This window comes from Schistocerca americana, chromosome 3, assembly GCF_021461395.2.
Source record: "Schistocerca americana isolate TAMUIC-IGC-003095 chromosome 3, iqSchAmer2.1, whole genome shotgun sequence".
Taxonomy (NCBI): Eukaryota; Metazoa; Arthropoda; class Insecta; order Orthoptera; family Acrididae; genus Schistocerca; species Schistocerca americana.
Window position 1 is genome coordinate 177,925,304 of NC_060121.1, and position 9,767 is coordinate 177,935,070.

At 45.5% G+C, this 9,767-nt stretch overlaps 1 protein-coding gene across 1 annotated transcript in view; it reads right to left on the bottom strand.

The window, feature by feature from the left end:
• LOC124606994 (acyl-CoA-binding protein homolog) overlaps nucleotides 1-8,777 on the bottom strand; it is a 152,859-nt gene extending 144,082 nt beyond the window's left edge. Inside the window, exon 1 of the mRNA XM_047139139.1 lies at nucleotides 8,699-8,777. The gene's annotated coding sequence lies outside the window, so the exon portion shown is untranslated. The remainder of the gene's footprint in view (nucleotides 1-8,698) is intronic.
• Between the last annotated feature and the right edge of the window lie 990 nt (nucleotides 8,778-9,767).

The window sequence follows — 9,767 nt, forward strand, 5'->3', positions numbered from 1 at the left end:
CCAAATTTTGCAGCATTTTCCTGACGGACACGTTCGTCGTGCGTCCCACGGTTATTTCATGCGCAGTGTCGTTTGCCTGTTAGCACTGACATCTCGGTCGCTCAGTGAAGGCCGTCGGCCACTGCGTTGTCCGTGGTGAGAGGAAATGCCTGAAATTTGTTTTCTCGCCGGCCGTTGTGGGCGAGCGGTTCTAGGCGCTTCAGTCCGGAACCGCGCTGCGGCTACGGTCGCAGGTTCGAATCCTGCCTCGGGCACGGATGTGTGTGATGTCCTTAGGTTAGTTAGGTTTAAGTAGTTCTAAGTCTAGGGGACTGATGACCTCAGATGTTAAGTCCCATACTGCTCAGAGCCTTTTGAACCATTTTTTGCTATCTCGGCACACTCTTGACACTGTGGATCTCGGAATAACAAATTCCTTAACGGTTTCCGAAACGGAATGTCCCATACATTTAGTTGCACCTATCATTCCGCGTTCAAAGTCTGTTAATTCCGGTCGTGCGGCCATAATCGCGCCAGAAACCTATTCTCATGAGCCATCTGAGTGCAAATGACAGCTCCGCCAATGCACTGCCCTTTTCTACCTTGTGGTCGCGTTATTGTATATTTGCACATCGCTATCCCATGACTTGTCACTCCAGTGTACGGTTCCGTGACGGAATGAAACGTTCTTCGTTGGATCTTCTCTCTCCATTCTATCAATACTAGTTTATTAGGATCCCACGCTCATGATCAATGCTCAAAATATGATATGGTCATTGCTAAGAAAAAGGGAAGGGAGACCAACAATATAGAAAATAACTATACATAATACTAGTTTGTGTAATATTGGATGCACATTTGCTCGATGCATCTAGGATCAATTCCCATGCCAAATATTTCGCCGGCCGTGGTGGCCGAGCGGTTCTAGGCGCTACCGTTTGGAACTGCGCGACTGCTACGGTCGCAGGTTCGAATCTTGCCTCGGGCATGGATGTGTGTGATGTCGTTAGGTTAGTTAGGGTTAAGTAGTTCTAAGTTCTAGGGGACTGATGAAATCATCAGTCAAGTCCCATGGTGCTCAGATCCATTTGAACCAAATGTTTTCAATCTTTCATTAATTATTCCGACCGAAGTGGCGCAATGATAAACATTTTTGGAGGACCGGGATTAGTCTCACTGTCGGAACACCCCGATTGTTACTGTCATTTCCGTCAACCGGTTAACGCGACTGCCGGGATCGCTCTTTTAAAGAGACTCGACCGATTCCCTCCCCCATCGCCCCCGGATTCAAGCTGCTACTCTGTCTCTAATGAAGTTGTCGTAGACGGAATGGTAAACCCTAATATCCCTTTCTTCCTAGTGAGGGACAGACGGGAGTACAGTACTTCCTCCCACATGTTAAAAACAGTTAGGAAGACTTACTCGAAAAAAGAAGTGGTCCGTATTTATGGTAGGTTTCGGTTTCTTCTGCCCAATCAAAAAATGCTTGCCGATTGAATGTGGGAGCGTATGGGAAGGGATACTGTGTTAACAAGAATACACTGACACCTACCCAGTAGCGTATTGCCGCCCCCCTCCACCCACCTCCCCTCTTCTCCTTTTTCGCAAACAGAAAGTAAAATTAGGGATGAACATCTCGTCGACGATGAGGTCATTAGAGACCTAGCTCAAGCCGGGATTGCCTTATTACAGTGCCGTCATAAAACTACGTTCGAACAGGCCATGAAGGCCCAACGGTACCGACCGGCCGCCGTGTCATCCTCAGCCCACAGGATTCACTGGATGCGGATATGCAGGGGCATGGCGTCAGCACACCACTCTCCCTACGTCAGTTTACAAGACCGGAGCCGCTACTTCTCAATCAAGTAGCTCCACAGTTTGCCTCACAAGGGCTGAGTGCACCCCGCTTGCCGACAGTGTTCAGCAGACCGGATGGTCACCCATCTGACTTTCGGAAAAGCATCATCCACACAATTCCGAAGACGGCAAGAGCTGACAAGTGCGAGAATTATCGAACAAACAGCATAACAGCTCATGCATCGAAGCTGCTTACAAGAATAATATACAGAAGAATGGAAAAGAAAATTGAAAATACGCTAGGTGACGATCAGTTTGGCTTTAGGAAAAGTAAAGGGACGAGAGAGGCAATTCTGACGTTACGGCTAATAATGGAAGCAAGGCTAAAGAAAAATCAAGACACGTTCATAGGATTTGTCGACCTGGAAAAAGCGTTCGACAATATAAAATGGTGCAAGCTGTTCGAGATTCTGAAACAAGTAGGGGTAAGCTATAGGGAGAGACGGGTCATATACAATATGTACAACAACCAAGAGGGAATAATAAGAGTGGACGATCAAGAACGAAGTGCTCGTATTAAGAAGGGTGTAAGACAAGGCTGTAGCCTTTCGCCCCTACTCTTCAATCTGTACATCGAGGAAGCAATGATGGAAATAAAAGAAAGGTTCAGGAGTGGAATTAAAATACAAGGTGAAAGGATATCAATGATACGATTCGCTGATGACATGGCTATCCTGAGTGAAAGTGAAGAAGAATTAAATGATCTGCTGAATGGAATGAACAGTAATGAGTACACAGTATGGTTTGAGAGTAAATCGGAGAAAGACGAAGGTAATGAGAAGTAGTAGAAATGAGAACAGCAAGAAACTTAACATCCGGATTGATGGTCACGAAGTCAATGAAATTAAGGAATTCTGCTACCTAGGCAGTAAAATAACCAATGACGGACGGAGCAAGGAGGACATCAAAAGCAGACTCGCTATGGAAAAAAAGGCATTTCTGGCCAAGAAAAGTCTACTAATATCAAATACCGGCCTTAATTTGAGGAAGAAATTTCTGAGGATGTACGTCTGGAGTACAGCATTGTATGGTAGTGAAACATGGACTGTGGGAAAACCGGAACAGAAGAGAATCGAAGCATTTGAGATATGGTGCTATAGACGAATGTTGAAAATTAGGTGGACTGATAAGGTAAGGAATGAGGAGGTTCTACGCAGAATCGGAGAGGAAAGGAATATGTGGAAAACACTGATAAGGAGAAAGGACAGGAAGATAGGACATCTGCTAAGACATGAGGGAATGACTTCCATGGTATTAGAGGGAGCTGTAGAGGGCAAAAACTGTAGAGGAAGACAGAGATTGGAATACGTCAAGCAAATAATTGAGGACGTAGGTTGCAAGTGCTACTCTGAGATGAAGAGGTTAGCACAGGAAAGGAATTCGTGGCGGGCCGCATCAAACCAGACAGTAGACTGATAACAAAAAAAAAATCGTTATCAGGATTTCCTTGCAGAAAAAACTCAACATGTTCTTAATGTGACAAAATCGACAGGTGTCAAGGTATCTTCGGAAGCAGCCGAAGGTAGTATTATAAGGGCGTTCATGTTTATAATTTATATTTATGATCTTCAATCTCCGTCCGAACAGGCCTCTGAGGGCCGAACGGTACCGACCGACCACCGTGTCATCATCAACCCGAAGGTGTTACTGGACACGTACGTGAAGTGGCGTAGGGTGAGCACACCGCTGTCCCGGCCGTTGACAGTTTTCGTGACCTGGAGCCGGTACTATTCAGTCAAGTAGCTCCTCAATTGCTCTCACATGGGCTCAGTGCACCCCGACTGCCGACACCGCACGAAAGACCAGGACTGTTAGCCACGCCCGACGGTGCTTAACTTCTGTGATCCGACGGGCGGTATGTCAGTCGCGGCATGTCCGTTGGCATGTAATAATGATCTAGTGAAGGCAGTTGCTGGACGATGCTATTGTCCATAGGTAAGTTGCAACGCCGAAAGAAGTAAGAAGAGAAATGCAGAAAGACCTGAAGGAGATTGACGATCGATAGGAATTTGATCCTGAAGTTAAATAAATGTAAGTTAACCCAGTACTGTTCGAATCCACTGCTGGCGACAATCACTGAAAACAGTAATTACCATAAAATGCGTAAGAATAACCATTTGGAGTGACCTAAAATGGAATGATCTCATAAAAAAAAATGTTGGAAAACCAGATGCCAGGCTGAGATTCATTGGGAAAATCTTAACGAAATTAATTCTTGCACGAAAGAAACGACTTACAAAACGTTCGTTCGACCTATTCTTGAGTACTGTTCTACAGTCTGGTACCCTTAACCGTGAGTATTAATAGAAACAGAGAAGGTCTTGTGTCCTCAATAAGACAGTACTGTTCTTCGTCGCTCCCAAATCAAGTTGGCATAATTTGAGAAACACCCTGCCGACATTAGGGTGCTTGCGTGCTCACCCAGGTCGCTGACTGAGCAAATCTATGACGCCATCTAGCGAGATGTGTACCCCTTGGACCTAGTTCCAGCCAGCATACGTGATTTATGGACGGTTGTTGGGTGGTTATGCTTCACAATGACTTTCCAACCCTTCCAGTATCTCCAGGGGTCAGTGCAACGCTGCGTCCCGTCGTCATCAGGCCTACGTCTAAACGTATATATATATATATATATAAACTCCGCAAGTACCAAGGTACTTCTGGTACTACTTCTAAATTTACATATATACTCCGCAAGTACCACGGTACTTCTGGTACCACTATCTGATCATCCCATCCCTGATCCATTCACGAACGACCAGTGAGAAAGATTGTTGGAATGTCTCCGTATGAGCTCTAATTTCTCTGCTTTTCTCGTCGTGGTCATTTCGCTAGATGCCTATTGGGGAAAGTAACGTATTGCCCGAATTTTGTTGGAACGTACGCTCTCGAATGTTCAACAGTGCACCTCTCCGTAGGCAGAACGCCTCTTGTAGCGTCTGCAACAGGAGTTTTTTTTCTTTTTTATCTCCGTAACGCTCTCGCGAGGAGTAAACGATCACGTGACGAAACGCACCACACTTTATTGGATAGACGTTGAGGTCGGAAGGTGCAACAACTTCAATCGGGAGAGCAACGATACTCTTAATGGTACACGGAAACGGGCGCTTGATGGTGAAAGGTAACTGAAATAAACTGACAGTGAGTCATGCACCATCTCATGAACGCTGCCAATATTCTTGCATCACAGACATCGATATAATCTCTCGTAGCATATGGAAGTTCCGTGACCTTGTGCCGTCTCCACGGCGTAATTCGGCCTGCTAAATGAAGTAACGCACGGTCTACAGATAACTACTGACAATAATTACGGAAGAAGTCTGAATACAAATCTGAACGGCTACAAGTGCGTGAAGCATTTATTCAAGAATGTCGCGGCGAAAACTATGTCGTCAATGGGACGTTTGTTAGGATACTCCGTGTACACGTAATTTATTTAATTGCTGGCTATGCTCAACTGTATCGGATCTTTCTGGAAGTCAAGGACCACAGCATGAACCTGTGCTCCACTCCTTGCCACTTTCTGGACCTCGTGAACGAACAAAGCAAGCTGCGTTTCGCGCAGTCAGTGCTTGCTGAAATCATATTTGTTCCTGAATAGGAATCGTTCTGTCTCCGAAAAAGTCGTCATAGACGAACATAATGTACAGGGTGTCCCAGGAAGAATGGTTAATTTTCAGGAATACGACAGGAGTGTTCATCTGAAGCAAATACCTTCATATGGACATATGCCCTATTCCGAATAGTTTCCGAGATAGAACATATTTAGTGCACATTTGTTTTTATGCCATAGTGGCCCTCATGTATGTGTCTTACCCACCCAACTTCTTTGATGTTTTACTCTAGCCTAACGTACCCTGTTGCTCTCTTTGCTCAGTTCGATTCCCGACCGGATCGGGGATTTTATCTGCCGGTGACTGCGTGTTTGTGTTGTCCACATCATTTCATCATCATCTGGGGAAAGTGGCGACACTGGACGTTAAAAGGATTGCGAATTTGTTCAGATGGTTCAAATGGCTCTGAGCACTATGGGACTTAACTTCTGAGGTCATCAGTCCCCTAGAACTTAGAACTACTTAAACCTAACTAACCTAAAGACATCACACACATCCATGCCCGAGGCAGGATTCGAACCTGCGACCGCAGTGGTCTCGCGGTTCCAGACTGTAGCGCCTAGAACCGCTCGGCCACCCCGGCCGGCCTGCGAATTTGTATGGGCGCTGATAACCGCGCAGTTGAGCGGCCACAAACCAAATATCGCCATTACCGTCTTTGGTCGGAATGTCTTTCTACCATTAAACTAGGCCTTGGACGGATCCATGATGTGCTGTGAGTGAAGTAACGCGAGGGGTTGAGAGTATATCAGACAGATGCATTGGTTAACTGCGTCTGTACATGCGCTGAATAAAATTCCATTTACACTAATAAAGAATATGCAGGTAAATGGTGTATGTTTACAGTTTCTGCGGTGGTGGTATTCCTGCTGCTGTCTAAGGATACCTTCGGCACTTTCCGATATGTCGAACTCCTGAACGTAGAATTTACCGCGGTTTTGAGCACATTTCGTGAAACAGGTATTCTTTCAAGTTCCCAGTTTTCTTCAGAACGTGTAGTTCAACAATCTCTGCATTGTTGAAATGGTGCAACTAGTCCCGCTACCCGCACATGGCGACTTTCTGCACGAATCAGTGTCACACGAAGATATGATGGCGAACATTACACGCGGAAACCGTGTACCCGTTTCACGTACAGCGTGGCCACAATATTCACATTAGTGACCATATCATACGACTTGAATTATGTCATTCGTTAAATGACAATCGCCATTTGCTTCCATTAATATTATTCACCGACGAAACCACGTTTACGAGGAAAACAATCAACAACACATGTGGTAACCATTGATCGCTGCAAGAAAATCCATAGGCTAGAGTGCAAACTAGTTTCTGAGTTCGTTTTTCGATCAACGTTTGGCGCGGCATGATATGCAACACGTTGATAAAAAAGGAAAGTAAATTCGGCGAATAGCCCCTAAAGATCACGCGATGGTTGACTGACTGTCGTGTCATCCTCAGTGAGTTACCTTCGGATGAGGCATGCGGTCAGCACACCGCACTCCCGGCGGTTGTTAACGTTTCCACCCTGGAGCCGCTGCCTCTCAATCACGTAGCTCCTTAATTGGCATCACGGATGTTAAAAGAGGGATTTTATTACTTAAAAAGGTGCAAAATTGTATACTATAATCGGCGCAGTGACACCTGCCTTTTATATGACAGCAAAGTGCAGTCTGTAGTAATACTCGACGCAGACAATGAACAATGTTCGTTGGCAGGTGAAATAAGTCAGCACTCACTAGTAATAAAACCTATTAGCAACAGGTTCCTGGTCTGGAAAATTGACAAGCAAATGTCTGAGTTATAAACCCATATTTAGTGAAAGAATGAATATTCTCAGATAGCGAATTTCGAGTCGAAGTAAAATTAGTAAAACTTCTTGGACACTACGATGGTAACACGCTCGAAAACAGTTTTTGGTGCACCAAACCTGTTTGTCTTTTGGTGAAAAGTTAGTAGAGAATATCCATTATTGCTAAAGAATTATTTAAGAATGTTGGCTCCATTCGCAACAGGGTGCGTATGTTACCAATGAAAACAGAAGGGTGGAACTGAATGAATTTGGAGTACAAATATAGTTTTACATCTAATCTATACTCCACAAGCTACCTTACGATTGGTGGGGAGGATAGCCGGCCGCGGTGGCCGAGCTGTTCTCGGCGCTTCAGTCCGGAACCGCGCGACTGCTATGTTCGCAGGTTCGAATTTTTTTTTTTTTTGAGAAGATAGTTTGGTGGTGGGTACTTTCCAATTGTAATAGTTCGCAGGGAGAACGAGTGCACGTAGGCCTCCATGTGTGCTCGAATCTCTGTAATTTCACGTTCATGGTCTTTCCGCGAGATGTACATAGGAGACTCATCTAGGATCGTAAGATCTCTGAGCATTGACAGTAAATCACCTCGTAATGCAGAAACCCTCTCTTGCAGCGATTGCCACAATTTGCATGAAGGTGAAGGATTTGCATGAAGACGAAATAAAACTGAATGTGAAAATTACGATTAGTACTTTGCAGCATCAGGTGTATTAGAAACTCGTTATTTGTGGTTCTAATAAAATACCCGTTTCCTTTGTTTACCCTTAAAAAATTATTAAAATTCGAGAACTTGTTCAGTCTAAACCTTAGGGGTACATTTTGTAGGGGTGTTGGCTGACAACTAATGTGTTTTAGGGTTAATGATCTTAGAAAGGTTGGAAAGCATTGTGTTACAGCCTTCTGCTACATAAAATAAATGCATAGGTAAGAATTAATTCTGGAATACGTTTATTTAGAGCTCTTTTGGAACAACACTTACTGTCATCCTCAGTTAGAATTTTGCGAAGTTCTTTAGAAGAAAGAAACTTATCTTTTAAAGGCGTGCTCCTCTGATTTGAGCTCCGAAGCGATCTTCGACATTTATGCGCCACTCGCGAGAAATTTAAGCCACGTCACAAGCATGAGCGTATGGAATATGTAAACAAATATGTTCCTATCGTCGGCATGATGAATCTTTTTTCATAAGCTGTTCGACAAATAATCGTAAGTGCTATACAGAGCTGATTTTTGTTTCGCTATCTGCGTACGCCTGACTGTAACGCGACGTACTGCTACAGCTACATTTTGTGCAACACATCAGGTGTCCAAAGTAATAGCCCACACAGAACAGCAGATGAAACTGTTTGTGATGTTGATTTGTCGGCCGGAATGTCGCCACTGTAGCGTATAGTGAGAATGGTGATCGCAGAGATGGGGGGTGTGGAGCGCTACTCACCTGCCTGTGGGTTGGAGTTCGTCGCAGGCGAGCGGCGGTCGTGAGCGGACTGACGGCCAAAGCAGAGCGCAGAGCAGTGGCTGGAAACAGTTTGCTGGGGAGGGGAGGGGAGGGGAGGGCAGGGGGAAGTCGCTTTGGAGGGGGTAGGCCGTCAGTGCAGTGGGCCCCGCTAATAACACGAAATCCGCCAGCCGCGTGTGCAATCCCAAAACGTCAACTGACTGCTATTCCACGCTTATGCTTGAGTGACGGAACAAAAAACGTGCATGGTGCAACACACCCGCCGTCAAAGAGCGAGTGCGTATTGAGGGTCCACTTAAACTACAGGTATAGCTACACCCCATATCTACTTCAGTGAGCCATCTCTCGGAAGTAAGGATGGTTAGCAGAATGAGATTTTCACTCTGCAGCGGAGTGTGCGCTGATATGAAACTTCCTGGCAGACTAAAACTGTGTGCCGAAACGAGACTCGAACTCGGGACCTTTGCCTTTCGCGAGCAAGTGCGCTACCATCTGAGCTACTCAAGCACGACTCACGCCCCCTCCTCACAGCTTTACTTCTGCCAGTACCTCGTCTCCTACCTTCCAAATTTTGCAGAAGCTCTCCTGCGAACCTTGCAGAACTAGCTCTTCTGAAAGAAATGATATTGCAGAGACATGGCTTAGCCACAGCCTGGGGGAGAGCTTTACAGGAGTGCTTCTGTAAAGTCTGGAAAGTAGGAGACGAGGTACTGGCAGAAGTAAAGCTGTGAGGACGGGGCGTGAGTAATGTTTGGGTAGCTCAGATGGTAGAGCACTTGCCCGCGAAAGGCAAAGATCCAGAGTTCGGGTGTCGGTCCGCATACAGTTTTAAACTACCAGGAAGTTTCATATGCGCTGCAGACCGAAAATCTCATTCTGGAAACATACCTCAGGCTGTGGCTAAGCCATGTCTCCGCAATATTCTTTCTTTTAGAAGTGCTAGTTCTGCAAGGTTCGCAGGAGAGCTTCTGTAAAGTTTGGAAGGTAGGAGACGAGGTACTGGCAGAAGTAAAGCTGTGAGGACGGGGCGTGAGTCGTGCTTGGGTAA